At 43.5% G+C, this 17,617-nt stretch overlaps 1 protein-coding gene across 1 annotated transcript in view; it reads left to right on the plus strand.

The window, feature by feature from the left end:
- Positions 1-11,410: 11,410 nt before the first annotated feature.
- FAM53A (family with sequence similarity 53 member A) overlaps positions 11,411-17,617 on the plus strand; it is a 69,366-nt gene continuing 63,159 nt past the window's right edge. Inside the window, exon 1 of the mRNA XM_069856484.1 lies at positions 11,411-11,498. The gene's annotated coding sequence lies outside the window, so the exon portion shown is untranslated. The remainder of the gene's footprint in view (positions 11,499-17,617) is intronic.

The following is a 17,617-nucleotide window of genomic DNA, read 5'->3' on the forward strand; positions in this document are numbered from 1 at the left end:
CCCCATCCAACCTGGCCTTGAACACCTCCAGGGATGGGGCAGCCACAGCTTCCCTGGGCAACCTGTGCCAGTGCCTCACCACTCACATAATGAAGAAATTCTTCCTTCTGTCTAGCCTAAATCTGCCTCTCTCCGGTTTATACCCATTACCCCTGGTCCTATCACTACAAGCCTTTGTGAACAGTCCCTCCCCAGCTTTCTTGTAGCCCCTTCAGGTGCTGGAAGGTCGCTATAAGGTCTCCTCAGAGCCTTCCCCTCTCCAGGTTGAACAATCCCAACTCTCTCAGCCTGTCCTCCTATGGGATGTGCTCCAGCCCTCTGATCAATTTTGTAGCCTCCTCTGGACCCGTTCCAACAGCTCCATTTCTTTCTTATGTTGAGGATTCCAGAACTGGACACCGTATTCCAGATGAGGTCTCACAAGAGAGGAACAGAGGGGCAGAATCCCCTCCCTTGCCCTGCTGGCCACGCTTCTTTTGATGCAGCCCAGGATACGTTTGGCCTTCTGGGCTGCGAGCGCACATTGCATCAATCAGCACCCCAAGTCCTTCTCTTTAGGGCTGCTCTCAGTCACATCATCCCCTCATGATTTCGGTTTTGGCTCGATCTATGCAATTTGAACCCCTAAAGCTTCCAGCCCCACACAGATCATACACTGGGTAGCTCCTGGACCATGGCTAGTGCTGTGTTCTCAGCCGGGGAAATCCCTCCCAGAAAAGATCAGGCTGGTGGTGTTCAGATAGAACAGCAAGTGCCTCCTTCAATTCATAAAGTCTTCAGCTGCTCTAAGAGATAACTAAACCCATGTAGGCAGTTTTCTTCACTGTGGAAGGAACAATGGAATAAAGTCCAGTTTTACTTCAAGATCGTATAGCCTGGTAATTCTGTACAGCGTGACAGGCAATATGTAAACAAAAGATGTGGGGAACAATCAGGTTAGAGACTGAAATTGTGTGGATTACATATACATTTATAAGTAATATTTTTTGCTAAAGCATTATTTAGTTACATTCACGATCCTGGATTTTTAAAAGTTGAATGTAAAGCCTGTCACTGAAAAAATCATGCAGGGAAGCAGATCTGCTTTAAATGTACTCCTAAGTACTGCTAGAGAGCTTTTATGAATAACAGACCGCAGCACTTCCTATTGTTTTATTTTTGTCCTGCTTTAGAGACTTAAGAGTGATGTCATAACAAGGGGAAACTTGTCATGCACACACATTAAAACCTGCGCACAAGAAGACCTTTGATAACAGATCTTCGGATACATAGATGGGTAATTTAATAAGGGGAGAAAAAGCTGAATTAAAGACATTTTTAGAGTTACTTATATGCATGTCTCAGAAATTCTGCCTCTGTTCAGAGAGGCACATGCTGAACTGCAATCAAATTACTATGACCAGCTCTGCAATTTCAATCATTCATCCCATTTATAGGGGTCTTTTTGTCTTGAATTAGGCAAAATGTGAGCCCAACAGGAAATTGAGCAACCGAGCAAAATCAGGAAATTCACTCAAGTGGCTTAGGCAGTGAAATGCCACTGCTATCTTCAAACTAAAACTCCAAAGAGAAGAGGTTGAACTGCAGTCAGATTTATTTTCAAAGTGGCTAATGTGCTTTTAATTTGTACAAGGCTGGTAACTAGGGAAAACCAGGCAGAGCCTTACATTGCTGTTGTGAAGTTTGCTTTTAATTGTTTTAATACAGACATGCATACGTATAAAATGAGTTTTAAAAAGTACCACTTGTAAAAAAATAATACAGCTGTCTTAAGGACAAAGTTTGAGATGAGTTCTTCAGAAAAGAACTGAAACAGGAAACAGATTCAAAACTTGCACTTCTTTCTCAAAAAACATATTTGATAAAAATCTTGGGGTGGGGGGAAGGAAATTCTTTTAGTTGTTTACAGTGACCTCTCTATGTTTGGGATCAGCAGATCAGTATGTGGAATATTTTAACTGATTTTTTGGGGGGCAAGCTGCAATCTTTGATTTACAGAAAACACCATCCCTCAAAGCCTCAAAGCAATTGCTTGCAGATTACCATAATTATTTATCCACCCAAAAGACCTACGAGCTCTAGTGATGGTCCAGGTCCCTGTTATGCTGGGCACTGCACCAACACAGAACAAGGATAAAGCCCTGGCCCGAAGAACAGGCAAAGTAAGGCTGAGGCAAGAGGAGAGAAGGAAGCAGCCACTAGCATTAAGGGAAAAGAGTATTTGTGTTGATCAGCCTGGTTAGCAGCATCTTCAGCACATCACTTGCAGGCTTTGTCAAGCTTCTGTAGATCTCAGAGCAAAGTCAAAGCTTGAGAGGGGTTATGAGAGGAGATAATGATATCACCTTGCACATACCCAGAGGAGTTTCTCTGAAGCCTGAAGACTGGCACAGAAGAAAGTCAAGAGGTGTCCATTGGTAGTTTAATGAGGAGACAGAGGTTCCACGGCTGATCTGTTATGGGTCCTAGTGTCCCTTATTGTGTTAGATATAAAGCAATTTGAAATCACACACAAATTTTAAATAATGATTGCTGCTGACTTAGCAATGCTCTGTGTTTGCCACTAATTTAAACTAAACCATGAGATACTTCACTAGCTTCGAGAAGAAACCGTGGAGTCTTTGTAGGTGTTAGGTTTGGGGCTGGAGAGTCTCACTGGTTCTTCCTGAACCCAGTACCTGTATCATAGCCTTCCTGCTCATTTCTTTCTTTTTGGGAGCATGGCTTTGTGCATATCCTTCAACATACTTTTAACAATCCCAGTTTGGTATTAAAATAACAGCTATAATCAAATCTCCTGTCTTCAGCCAGTAGTTTCAGAGATGAGGGAGAAATTATTGCTCCCTTACTTTCCTTTTCCCAACACAAAGGCACCAGTGCATGTCATCTATGCCTGGCCATGCATATCTGTATATGTTGTGATCCATTTAAAACCAGTTGGACCACTTCAACTGAATTTGGCAAAGGTTTAGAGGCCCTTTGGAGTCTGCACACGGTTTATAGAAGCCAACTGAATGGAAGTCACCTTACAAGCGTTCCCACTGAAGACAAAGCCACTTAATCAGCTCCTGCAGTCTTGAGAAAACAGAGAATGCATTAAAACAAACAAACAAACAAACAAACAAACAATTTGTGAGGCTTTGCATTTACCCCAACTGCAGAAAAAGATTCCTTCAGGAATTGCCTCTTGAAACACATCCAAAAGATACCAAATTTCATTGAAATGGATTTTTAAAATTTATTATCTCAACCATTATTTCCTCCCTTCTTCAGAGGCATCCTTCATGTTTCGTAGCTCAAAACAGAGAATAGTTTAAGTGGGTGCTTTGAAGCAATGAGGAAACCCTTTTTTCTACAGTACTGATGGATGTCTCTTTCTCCCTTGCACAGGGCTGATTGGGGGTCAGGAAGACATTTCCCTCCCATTCAGGGGAGCAGGGACATGAAGGCTTATTTGTCTTTTTCTTATCCCATTCCTTTACAGCCAATGGCCTGGTTGACCTCCTGAATCATTCAGGTCATCGTAAAAGTCTCAGGCAACAGTGATCACTCTTGTTTTCTGCTTGTGAAACACAGAGTAGTCTCCTGAGAACTACAATGCTTTAGTTTAATTGAAACCTTTGGGTTTAATATATGAGTATCTTTGCTAAATGTAAAGGCTTGAGGTGAGTAGAGGTCACACTAGGTGACCTTATGGTGCAGTTCATACTGCCTGGAGGGCTCAAGAGGCAGAAGCCGCCTTTGCTTTAGTAAAAGGTAGATAGGGATGGAAGAGGCTATGAAGGGCTTTGAATGGAAAGATAGGGAGCGTGTGGTTGATACAACAAAAATAATGCCAGTGGAGAGTTAGAAGGAGAAGGCTGGCATGGCCAAAGGGCACGGCTAGACAGCCATCGTGGCAGCAGTTTGAATGGATATGAATGAGATGAGATTGTATTAGTTGAGGAGAAAAGTGAAAGGAAATTAAAAGTTCTATTTGAGACACAATGGGCTTGGTCTGTCGGTTACATATATGGGAAGGGATTTCTGAGAGACGGGCTGCAATTTTAGTTTGAGAAGAGGAGGCAGGTCTGGGACCATGACTAGAAACACAGCGTTTGAATTGCCTTCTGCAGGGGAAATTGTCTATAAATGTAAGATGTAAAAGGAAAACCCTCAATACAAGAATATAACTGATGATTAGTATGTACAAATCTAGGTGAAGAATCCATGTTTAAAATCTTGGATATTTATCGCTCTGCTCAGCCTAAACAAAAATGAAAATTCCTCCTTAAATCCCTATTTTGATTTGATAGTTAAAATAGTTTCTTCTTTACCTAACCACAGTCAATTTAGCAATGAAATGAAATGAAATATAGATATTACTGGATTACAACCACTTTGTTTTCCAGTAGAGCTTCATGTTTGAAAGATCTTTGTTTCCTGGAAACTGGTAGAAGATATTAAGGCCTGACTCAATGCCATTGCCTGTTGCACATCTTCCACCACTTTCAGCAGGCAGAATAAAAACTAAATAATATCTATGCAGTTATAAATAATACTTACAAGGCTACTTCCACGGGAAATTTAATTTGCTTCTTGCTACTTCAGGTTTCTGGATACATAACAAGAGAAAAGTACCAGAACAAGGCTAACTACTATCCCCTTAAAATAAAAAAAAAAATGAAAAAAACTCACAAAACAAAACCAATCAAACCCACCCCCCCCAAACCCAACTCACAAAAAATGAGAAGCAGATGAAATGGCTCATACAGAAATTCTGTATTAAGCCTCGTGAAACATAACAAGTGTGACAGGTTGTGCAGAGCATGCTTTAAATAACAGTGCTTATTAATAAAACATATTTGTCAGTGATCTCTCTTCCCTATGGCCTGTATTGGAAACCACTAAAAGAGTTTGCAAAAACTCTGTAAGCCCTGTCCTGGCAGAAAGAAACACAAACCTGAGAACTCAAGCCCTCCAGGCAGTACCAGGATGCAGGTAACTGATGCACCTTTGCTATTTCTGGGTTTTTTTAAGGAGAGAAAAGTTGGGGAAAACTTCTGGACTGAGAAAAGACTCACTCAGGAGGGGAGCAAGCCATTTCATAAAGCAGGCAAGTGTAGGGAAGGTCTTGGAAGGAAGTGCTGTATGCTGCAAAAAGAACAAGGTACTTGGAAATGCATGTAGGAAGGACTAGAAACTTGAGTAGGCAGAAGATGCTTTGGCTGAACTCTTCGCAATCTAGTGTTCTCATGAGTGGGACTGTTCCTAGGGGACTGCAGTGAAAAGCAAAACAATGCTGTGCAGGCTCAGCACTTGGAGCTTGATTTGCCCTTTTTGAAATCCCGTGCCTAATCCATACCCTGAAAAATGAAGTACATCCTGGCCAGATGGCTCAATTTAAGAAGAAGCAGACAAGTTTGTAGCTGGAATAACAGGTAATGGAGGTGAAAGGCTGGTTGTAGGAAAAGTCATCTGTGTACGGGGGGCACAGGATAGAGTCACCCTTCCACAAAATCAAATAAAACCTGATCTGGTCATGATTAACTCAACATTTTCAAAATCCTTTTAAGAGTTAACAAAGAACATAATGTCTAGCCAACGTGTAGTGGTATATGAGAGACCTCTGACTCTAATATCCCAGTACGACAGCCCTCTACTTGCTTCAGATTTTGATGTTGAACACTGCTTTGCCTCTCAATTCCAGCTTATTGATTCAGCATTCTCATTGCTTTATCTCATTTGCAACAAGCCCTTGAACATAAGTAAGGAAAAGTACATCACAAAGAAAACTCCTCTTTTTGTGCCTGAGCAAGGTTTACATCAAACCCACCAAATGATACATACAATTAGCAGCAGAACTTCCTCTTGTGCCTAGGACCTACACGCTCAGCTGTGAAACTGCTGAACAGAAAGAACAGAGAAGCATGAATCGTATCTTTGATGAGGCTCAGCCATGCCCAAACACCCCCTCAAAACACGTGGGATATCACACGACCCCTCAATACCTGAGCAGTGTCTCCTGTACCTGCTCTATGTTGGACTCCAAAGTCAGTCCAGTTTCTTTCTTCACTCCCTTGCATTGGAACTCCCTGGGCTGGGAGATGGAATCCACATTTCTCCCTTGCTCCTGAGGGCAAGTGCGAAGTGACCCTGAGGAAAACAGGATCAGTGAAGGATTTTCTTGGATCTGGAATCTTTCAGACAGGCCTTCATAAATTTGCCTTTTAAAACAGAGGCCCCTTTTCCATTATACATATTTCATGGGGAAACAGATGAACGATTAACAACGATTGCTACAACAAGAGAAATACCATTGCTTGGGCTAAATTTACCTGAGACTTGTTATCCCAACTCACTTGTCTTGCTTCTATAACTCATAGTAAGAGCTAGTGTAGTAAATACACTAACTTTTGGCTTACTAATGCTAAGTAAGTTTACACAGCAAAATACCTTTCAACCAAATTGAAACACTGTTGGAAATGCTCATCTGAACCTTATGAGCAGCTGTGCATGTTATGGTGTGTCTGAACTATTTTTGCACTTCATTTTTTTAAGTATATCAAATAACTGCTGGACTCTATCGACAAACAGTATGAAAATAATGACAAAAATAAGAACTGAGTTGCATAGTCTTCTCTGTTTCCTTTTTTTGATCTTAGGTGGCAATTTGCCTGCACTGGGAACAGCTTAGCAGTAACACACACAGCGCTAAGGTTTAGCTGTTGGTTTTGTGTGACAGACAAAGCCAGAGGGCCACTCATACCTACCAACCATATTCTGACCAAGGAGGGGAAAACATTCCCTTTCTTGAATAACCAGATCTAGGAACTAGGCCATGAGATGGTGTGTAGAAGGAACTGCTGTTCATTTACAGAAAACAGGGATCAGGGTGGACCAAGCTGAATCTTTCACTCACATTTGTAGTGAAGACTGGTCTATGCTTACTCCACTAGTTTAGGTGCATAAAACAATCCCCAGAAGGATATCTTAGGGTAATCATGCCATGCATCAGTTCCTCTACGTGAAAACTTTCTCCTGAGATTAATTCAGATTGCATCTATTTCAGCTTGTGCTTTATTGTAAAGACAGCTTTGTGTCTCTCTTTAGTTTATCTTTTTTTTTTTTTTTTAAATTTAGAAACTTGTCTACATTTGTGTCTCACTGTTTTGTTGGAAACAGATGGCCCTTCCTGGAGACCCACAGTCGAGTGAACAGACCACTCTAACATGTGGTAGCATGTTTGTAATTAGATATTTAAAGTGCTAGACAATTACGATTGAACCGTGTCATGGGCAAAATTTAGGTCTGTGTTTACCAAGATGTGAATTATAAACTGGATCCCTGCCAGAGCTTTACTCTTGGGTATAAAATAAAAGACAACTATGGTTGAATACTGAGTGACATTGATTAAAGCTACCACCTGCCCTGTCTCAGATATGTTCGCTCATTCCTATCTCCCACTCCAGTCCCTTAGTTTTTGTTGACCATTGTATGTATGTGATTTACCTATGTGATATATTTTTGGGATGCAATCATCTGATCATAGGAGGTACCGTCTCCGTAACATCGCTAGTTTAGGGCTCAGCTTGCCACCTGTTTTTGGACTATGAAGAGTTGAAGGTAGTTTCACCCCAACAGAAGAGATTATCAGCCACTGTTGCAATGGGATAAAAAGCTGATAAAGTCAGAGAAAAGAATGGAAAGTGATAAAAGATATCAGGAGAGCATTACAGAAGAAAAGAAGATTTAAGAGTTATCTAATCCATAAGATAATTTAATTACTGCAAAGTTTTTACCCTAGTTGGAAATATCCAGCCTGGGGAAGTTGAGAACAGAAGCACTGGCTACTGGCGGAGTACAGATGTAACCCTGTTCAGGTGCCTTCCCCACCACTGGAAGTAAACTGCTACAATCCAGAGGCTGTTTGGTTCCAGAAACACAGTTCCCTCTGGTTGTACCTTACTTGCACCAGAAGTAGTGCAGGAGGCCAGAAGAAAGCACTGTGGCTTAACTGAGAGAAACACTGTTTCAAAATGATGAACATCATCAAAAACATAGATGAGGGAAAACCAGTTTTATATCAAAATCTCCTGCCTGAGCTGCTCAACTCCAGTGAAAAACTTGGATAAAATGGTTGTGAAAGATAAAATTATATTATGACTTCATTAAAAAAAAAAATTGTTAATTCTAAGTTTGGATAAGGATTTAGCAATGAAATGCTTCAGGGATAACTTGTTTTCAGTGGGGAGTTCTGTGTACAAAACTGATTACAGGATGGAGCCAAATCCCTGCCAAAGATATGAGTAGGCTCATGAAAGCAGATGAACTACAGTTTCCCATGCACTAGAATTCACAATAAGGCCAGGAGCAAAATGAGCACAACCAGAAAGTATTTCAAGAGCCAGAACTGAACTATGGGAGAAAGCTGTGTACTTTTCTCTGTGTACCTTTAATCACTTGCAAGATCTTTCCAAAGAGAGGTAGGTGTTGATCTTACAGACAAATAGTACTCTAATTTAAATATTCATTGTATAATTCCGGAAAGGTATTTTGGAAAACTCTAAAAAGATTTCAGCCTAAGATTTATCAAAACAAAATAAACAGACAAAATTTTCAAGAAAGCAAGCGCTGCAGGGGTTGTACAGGTTGTAAAAGATAAGAGGAAAGTGGTGAAGACAAGCAGCAAAACCTGGTAAATTTTTAAGTTATCAGTCTCTTAAGGTTAAGATCTGAAAGTCTGGAAAAATAAGCAAGCTGAAGTGAAGTGAGGATGCCCTGGGGACAGGGTTTTGATTTGGACTCTTTATTGCAATGTTAACTCACGTTATTGCAGCACTGTCTTGTAATTCAGCAAAATTTTACAGGATAATAAGGTAAAGTCAGATGAAAAACTTCTGGGTCAAAAGAAAGGTGAGGGAGTAAAATACAACTCCATGTGCAAACACTGAAGAACAGGTTGCAGACGGTTGAAATAACAGATGCTTATTAAAGTGATGAGAAGAGCTTGTTAATAGTCACCATTAATAAAAAAATACGTGTAGCTCAGTAATGTTAGGCCTTCTAGGCAACAGTAAATCAGGGTTTGGTTTCTCATGATGTAAAGGATTATGCATCCACATAAAGCAGCCTCTGCCCTGACAAGTGTTCAATGTAACTGTTGTCCAAACACATCCCACTTCCTCACTACATTTGACTCATAACTGCTTTTGTAAAACTCCCATAGGAACATTTCTTGCAGCATAAGAAAGAGATTTTTTTTTTTTCTTCTTCCCCTGGCCTCCATCTCGAGAGAAGATGGCATCGGTTGGGTCCATGCGGGACCCCTCTGGGCGATGAAGATGGGGTTCTTTCCAGCAGGTTGGTCTGGAAGCTGCGCGTTAAGGGAAGCCTGGAGCAGGCAAGCAGAGGGCAGTGTAGCCACGTCGTAACACAGAGGCTGTGTTGGAAACAGGGGAGAGCCGGCCATGAGCCGAGAAGAAAGGTGGGCACGTAGGGACAGCACGAGGGGAATGGCTTTAACTTGGAAGGGGTAAGATTTAGATTAGACATTAGGAAGAAATTCTTCACGAATGGCTCTGGCCCAGGTTGCCCAGGGAAGCTGTGGCTGCCCCATCCCTGGGGATGTTCAAGGCCAGGTTGGATGGGGCTTGGGCAGCCTGATCCAGTGGGATGGCCGCGCCTGTGATAGGGGGATTGGAACTGGATGATCTTTAAGGTGCTTTCTAACCCAACCCATTCTGTGATTCCATGCTTCTATGAAAGGAAGCAGTGGTAGCTGCTTAGGGCAAGTTGTGGCTGAGGGAAATGCCAGGTGCCACTCTGGGGCTGCCACAGGGAAGTCGTGGATGCCTCCTCCCTGGAAACATTCAAGGGCAGATTAGGCTTTAACTGGATGGGTTTTAAGGTCCCTTCCAGCCCAAACCATTCTATGATTCCATGGTGCATCCTATGATTCTATGAAATGAGGCAGTGGCAGCTGGTTAGGGCAAGTTCTGGGGTGGGGGAAGCACCATGTGCCACTGCTACCTCTAGGTCTGCCATAATCTTCCAGTACGCACAAGGAGCTTCAAGAAAGCTGGGGAGAGACTTTTTGCAAAGGCTTGTAGTGATAGGACTGGGGGCAATGGGTATTAACTGGATAGGGGCAGATGCAGACTAGATATCTCAGAAACGGTGTGACCAGCAGGTCCAGGCAGGTTATTCTCACTCTGTACTCGGCACTGGGGAGACCGCTCCTCGAATCCTGTGTTCAGTTCTGGGCCCCTCACCACAAGAAGGATGTTGAGGCTCTGGAGCGAGTCCAGAGAAGAGCAACAAAGCTGGTGAGGGGGCTGGAGAACAGGCCTTATGAGGAGCGGCTGAGAGAGCTGGGGGTGTTTAGCCTGGAGAAGAGGAGGCTGAGGGGAGACCTCATTGCTCTCTACAACTACCTGAAAGGAGGTTGTAGAGAGGAGGGTGCTGGCCTCTTCTCCCAAGTGTCAGGGGACAGGACGAGAGGGAATGGCCTCAAGCTCCACCAGGGGAGCTTCAGGCTGGACCTTAGGAAAAAATTTTTCATGGAAAGGGTCATTGGGCACTGAACAGGCTGCCCAGGGAGATTCACCTTCCCTGGAGGTGTTTAAAGGGACGGGTGGATGAGGTGCTGAGGGGCATGGTTTAGTGTTTGATAGGAATGGTTGGACTCGATGATCCGATGGGTCTTTTCCAGCCTGGTGATTCTACGATTCTATGTAAGGAGTATTTTCTTCACAATGATAATGGTTAGGCAGTGGCACAGGTTGCCCAGGGAAGCTGTGGCTGCCCCATCCCTAGAGGTGTTCAAGGCCAGGTTGGATGTGGCCTTGAGCCACCTGGTCTGGTGGGAAGTGTCCCTGCCCGTGGCAGGGTGGTTGGAACTGGATGACCTTTAAGGTCCCTTCCAATCCACACCGCTCTATGATTCTACCCCCGGTGCCGGTGCTGCTCCCCGTGCGGCTGCCTCACCCCTGGGAACCCTCATGTCCCCTCACGTACCCCCCACCCAGCCATCGGGCCGCCGCGCGCGCATGCGCGGCCCCGCCCCCACGCAGCCCCTCCGCGCACCCCCCTCCCGCCAGTGCGCATGCGCAGCCCCGCGCTCCGCCCTCCTGCGGCTGCGTCCGGGGACGCGATGACCTAATCCCCCCCTTCCAGCCGACGAGCGCGGCTTCCCCCTCCCAACCCCCATCGCCAACCAATCAGAGACGGCGCCGCGCCGCCGCAAAGCCTCCTGGGGGATGTAGTCCCCCGCCTCCTCCTCGGCAGCGCAGCCGTGCGTCCCTAACGGCAGCGCTCCCGCTCCACCCCCGCGCCTTGTGGGCGGGGCCAGGCGCGCCGCCGGCCAATGGGAGGGCGGGTTAAAGTTCGGCGGGCGGGCGGCTCGGCCAATGGGAGCGCGGGTTTGCCCCGAGGGGGCGGGGCCAGGTGTGTTTTGTTCGGTTGCCATTGAGCAGCCCGGGCCATAGGCGGAGGGGAGGCGGCCCGCGCGGGCGCAGGTACCGGGGGCGGCGGGGGTCGAGCCTGGGGTCCTTCGAGGGGCTCCGTAGGGACCTCTAGGGGACACGTTCCGGGGCCGAGGGGGAAGGGGGTCAGCCCGGAGCCCCCCCCCAACCCCGGGGGTTGGGCACCGAGGGGTCGGTGTCGCGTTGCTGATGCTCGGTGCTGAGGCTCGGGGCCTCCTGGCACCGGGGAGCGCCGCTCCGGCCCCCGAGCGCTTCGTGGGGCAGCGAAACGGCGGCTGCTGGCAGCCTTGGCAGACGGGAAAAAAAACCAACCAAACAAAAAAACCCGAAGAAAAAAAACTGCAAAAAAAATCGAAATCTAACTAATTAGCATTAATAATCGTTCGTTGGGTTGGGGATGAGGTTAGCCTGGTGGTGGGGCAGGGCCTGGCGTGGTGCGGAGGGATCCGGGTCCCGTCCCCATCCCGGTCCCATCCCAGCCCCCTCCCGTCCCCATCCCGATCCCGGCCCCGCTCCCGTCCCTTTGTGCCGCTGCCCGGGATGCGGCTCTGCGGGAGCACGGCCCGGGGACCACCCGTTCCCCCCTGTGTTGCTCAAGGATGGGGTTACGTCACGGTCGGTGCGTCTTTTTCCACAATAGCTGCCTTGCACCGTGGTTCCTGGGTGAAAACCCTGGTTGTTTTCTTCCTCCCCTCTCCCTAGCCGTAGGAAAGTTGATTACTAATTGATGGCTTCTAAGCATAATGACCAATTGGGTTATAAAGTCCAAGATCTAGGAGTGAATAGGCTCTTTGTATTATTTCAGCCCTTCAAAAGGCAGTAACGTGGCTTTGTTCTGGGCTTTTTTTGGCTTATTAAATGCCTTTTTGCCTGCACCAAGGCTAAGTAGAAACGTGTTGTTGAAATTTGGGATGCTCCTTAAGGAGGTCGCCTTGGGTCCCGTGGGACAGAAGCTGTTGGTGCTGTAGGCAATCCTCTGGTTCAGCGTTGCGTTGGTTATCAGAACTCTTCTGGTAGCCATCTGAAAGTTAAGGCGTTTTCTTTTTGTGTTTATCCATCACGAGCATTCCGAAAGCAGCTGTTCCAGAAATAGAGCTGGGTAAGCAGCACTGCAACTTTCAGGTTGCAGGCTTGAGAGCAGCGTGGTGAGTCAGAGCAGATAAGACACTGGCTTTCAATGTGCATGCTGAGTTCTAGGCCTCGGGATGAGTCGAGCCAGCTGGTCAAATCTATTTTCTGGTTCACTGTGCTTACATTAAAATTAGCTCCTGAGAACGGTTATTACAGTCTTTGCTGTTACATTGCCTCCCATTCATATGCCTGACTGCTGAAAATATTTTCATCAGAGCCAGTTTTGGCAAGAATCAGTAAGTTTGTGTATTTTGTGGCAAGCTGAAACGCTTCTGGATGCATTTTAATTGTGAATAGTTTGTTTCCTTCGAGTTGGGCTTATGAAATCTGGAGTACAATGTTTGCTGAATCGCAGAAACTTTGCTAACAAAACATGTGACTTGATCTGGTTTTACTGGAGATGTAGCATACATGATCAAGCCCAGAGTTTGTATCTTTGCAGTTACTGTGTTTCAGAAAATGCCTGGAAGAGTTGTACTTGGAGGCAGGAGATGAGAATGTGTAGGGAGCTAAAACATGTGTTCCAAGTAGTTCTATGTGGGCTGGTGGAACTTTTAACGAGAAAATAGCCTTACTGCTCATTTACTTTGAATTTTTGGGAAACGGTATTTGTATTATCTCTGTTATTTTTAATAATACTTATTTTTTTCATCAGTAACAAGAATCCAGCTTTCATCAGATGAATATGCTGCATGTTAGACATAAACATAAAGTACTAGTCTGCAAGATCATGCTCCTAAAGATATGGTTTCAGAATGCTTTGTGCTGTGGTAATCTGGCTGTCCTCTAGCAGCCTTTCCCTGCCATGTGTAACCCATAGCTGTTGTCTCTTTATCTTGATAATTGAAGTTGATTAAATAACTGTAGAGGGATATTTTAAATTTGGTGTAGTTAAACTTCCCTACTTCCTCTTGCAAAGCTATTTTTCTGCAGGCTATTCTGATTCAGAAGAATGAGCAGGCTGAAAGAAGAAATACTATTTGCATTCACTACCTTTGTGTTGAGCTTTGGAAGCTTAGTATTTGGCATAAAACTGTATGAAAATATGATAGATAAACTGAAAGCTTAGCGTTACTGAGATGACTGCAGTTTATTGCATGGATTGCTTTATTTTAAAATGGCATGAAGGATTTATTCTTTCCTGTAGGAATGCTTGAGAGTCTGGTAGCCATTACTGCAGCTTCCTTCTTTAGTTCCTTCTCTTTTTCCCTTCCCTGTTCTCTCTCCCCCTTCCTCTGTTGCCTCCCTCCAATCTACATTCCTTTGTGTTAGCAGTGATGATGGCAGTTCTAGTCACCTCCTGTGGTTTGATAGATTATTCCGTTTAGAAACATGGTGTACTTAAAACTATTCTTTCCTTGCTCCTACACTTTTTCTGGTGCTGTTTTTGAGTTTTGTTTTAAGAATTTGTCCTTTCTAGTCATGCTTTGTGTTTTCTTAAATGATTTAATGAGGCTTGTTATTACTTTTAGTGGAAAATATTACTACTCATGCTGTGATTCACACTTATTTTTGTGTATTTTGAAGGTGATAATATAAACAGAAACTTTTCCTTTTGGCAACAATTGGTTTCCCTCTCCCTTGCAAACCCACAAGTTTTGTGCTCCTTTTATAAATTTTCATTTTTATTTCTATGAAATAAACTTGCACTGTTTTTAGTTTACTACATTCTTGTGATCTGGTGTGTATGTGAGAATGATCTTGCAGGTAAATGTTCATAGGACCTACATATAAACTTAAATTTTGAAATAAATTGTTAGGACATGTGAGAGATTCCTGTCCATTAGAGGAGTAGCTGTAACTTTTATTTGAGATAATATAAGTAACATAAGCTTAAGAGAGGGATGAAAATACACACAGGTCTGTGAGGTCTTTATGAGCACCCCTGAAGGAAGAGCTAATGAGCAGAAGGTAGCCCTGTTCATTAATTTTAGGGAAGAAATTCATTGTTAGGAGAGCAGCTGCTTGAAGCCAGCATAGTGTAGTGGCTGATGTTTTCTTGGTAGGTAAGTTTTAATCTATTGACTGTGTATATCTGAGAGGTAGCCATTTATGTTGTTAAGCACGTAAGCTTCATGACATAAATAAAAAACAAGTTATCAAGACCTTAGCCAACAGTAAAGTATTGTAATCCAAGTGATGAAAGAGGGTCTGTATAAAAAAAAAGTGCAGTTTTTTGGTTTCTCTTAACTGTAAACACTCTGCCAAGGGGTTTGGGATGGTCACGTTTTCAGGAAATGGCCTTCTTTGAGGATTTTCTTACCTTCTGAAAAGGAGGTCTGTGGAAGAAAAGACAGGTTTTTAACTCCTTTCTAGGCTGTTTAACATTTTTTTTTGTGGTAAACCAACTGGCTATTACAGTACTATTGAGTATGGAAGACTTTGATATTGAGGTAATTGTTAACTCTTTAATATTGAGATTTATACGCTTTGTGCTGGTTTTGGCTTTTCTGTTCAGTCAGTTTGGGAAATATCAACAAGCTGGCAAGCAAGCTTCTAATGCCTTGAAGTGGGCAGAAATACCTTCTTAAGGCCATGTTTCTGTTAAGTTTTAGGTTGAGGGGAGGAAGTAGGCAGGGTTGTTACTAAATACATTTTTTTAAGCAAGCAGTTGAATATCGTACTTTAGAAAATATGAAATGTTTCAGTTAGGAAATCCACTAACTTGTTAAAAAATAAAACACAAGCCTGTTAGCATTAGCTTTCTGCTGTTGGAATTTTGTTATATTTCAGTGAAATCCAGATCATCACTTAGGTTTTGCTTGTTTGTGTTAACAGTAGGATCAAGGGTTCTGATTACATCATTATTAACATCATTGCTCTGAATTTGGTAGGACAATATTGTTCCTGTGGTAATGGGAAGAACACTTTCAGTTATGTATTGAATTGCAGGCCTACAGTGTTGTATGTTCAGTGCCAGTGGTGGCAGTTGTTACTCTTAAGTGTGTGTGTGTCTGTAAAGATAGTGAGAAGTGTGAAATCAAAAAATGTTTTGCCTAGAGCTGTCATTAGAAATGTCATTTGCAAAACTGACTCATTGTACTAAGACCCACATGTCATTGTGGGAAAGGCATTTGAGATGGAAGAAAGCTCTTTCTGCATTTGCTGAGCTTTAAAATTGGAACCCAGCTGGTACAGGAAATAGTTGAAGAAATAACTGCAGCAGCACAGTCTTTACCTTTGCTTTTGTGCCTTAGACTGGTAGACAGCATCTGAATTCCTCTTCGCTGAAGAATACTTGTTTCTCTTTAACACTCCCCTTCATCCATCCTGCCTTAGCATCTGCCTTGTTTTTTATTTGCTAATGCACTGAAGTCTTCTGGGCTTATGAAGGATCACATTTAATATTTGGAAACTGCTACGCTGAAGTTAAGGTAGGTTAACTTTAAAAAGGAAGAAACCCCTTTACTCCTAATAAGACCTCATAGAACAAGGCTGTGGCTTCTCTTCCACTCTCGCCTCCCCTTGAGCCATGAATGGGAATAATAGGAACTTCTGTTGGTGTTACATTAACTTTAGGTCTCTAATTTGCATCTCAAATAACATTGTGAACAGCATTAATGCCTTTGAGGGGTTTGGAATTTTTTTTTTAATTTGTAGGGTAGATGTGTTTTTCAGCCTAATTGGGGCACTTCAAATTATTATTGCAGCACGTTTAATTTTTACTTTGTGCTGTTCATGTTGATGTCAGTGGCCCTAAATCATTCCTTTCATACAGTGCACATGTATTATGTTTCACCTTCCTAATTGTGGCTTTAGATTTTGTAGTAGTAAAGTATTCCTCCATTTCATACAGGTACTGCTGAAAACTGATGTTTGTGTTCTTTATTCTACCCTCCAAAGGTTGCATATAGGGAGAACCCTTGCTCTAAAGGTACAGCTTCCTCCTGCTGATTTCCCAATGAAAAATGCACTTGTGTCTTCAAGTTTTCTGTTGATTTGTCCTCTTTGGTTTTAAAGTGATGAAAATTTATCCTGTTTAAGGAGGGATGCAAATGACAAAAATCTGCGTGTCGTTTGGATCTGACAAACCCTGTTGCTTTACCTTCCATAGTCTGAAAGTAGCATGCAGAATATTAAAAGGATGAAGTTCAGAGTCTGAGGTGTGATCTAGATCATGAATTAACAGAATTGTGGAAATGTGTTTGAGGCTGCATGGGTCTGGGTCCACTGTGTTCTATCCCTTGCAGCTCAGCATTTCTGAGTTAACACAGATGGCCACTGAAGTTACAGGTGTTTTTTTTTATCGTGGTATGAACCAGTTTTATTTTCATAACGCAGAACTTCTTTGGTCTAGTTGAAGGTGTGATTTTCTTAAGTCATGGTCTCAGTTTAGGTACCTAGGATCTATTCGTGTGGATCTATTTGTGTTTTGATGAACTAGTTTAAAAAAGGACTATTTTTGCTCAATTATCCCACTCCAATAGTACTGACAAGTAATTATTCATTATGTCCTACTTGGGATGGAGTGTAGTGGTGTGTAAGCATGCCTCAAGACTACTGCTGTGCTTCAGGGCATAATTTGATGCAGTATTTAAAGTGAGGAGAAAGGAGTAATGAAAACAGCATTCGATAACTACTTACTTGAATTGGCTAAACTACAATATATATTCCTTCTAGTGTGAGGGAGTATAGAGACCTAGGTCCTCATCTTATCACAGAATCATAGTTTGGGTTGGAAGGGACCTTAAAGATCATCTAGTTCCAACCCCGCTGCCTTGGTCAGGGGTACGTCCCACCAGTCAGGCTGCCCAAGGCCCCATCCAACCTGGCCTTGAACAGCACCAGGGATGAGGCAGCCACAACTTCCTTGGGCAACCTGTACCAGTGCCTCACCACTCATCAGGAAGAATTTCTTCACCATGTCTAGTCTAAATCTGCCCCTCTCCAGTTTATATGCATCGCCCCTTGTCCTGTCACTACAAGTCTGTGTAAGCAGTCCTTCCCCAGCTTTCTTGTAGGTCCCATTCAGGTACTGCAAGGGTGCTATAAGGTCTCCTCAGAACCTAATCTTTGTAGGT

This window comes from Phaenicophaeus curvirostris, chromosome 4 (genome assembly GCF_032191515.1).
Source record: "Phaenicophaeus curvirostris isolate KB17595 chromosome 4, BPBGC_Pcur_1.0, whole genome shotgun sequence".
Taxonomy (NCBI): domain Eukaryota; kingdom Metazoa; phylum Chordata; class Aves; order Cuculiformes; family Cuculidae; genus Phaenicophaeus; species Phaenicophaeus curvirostris.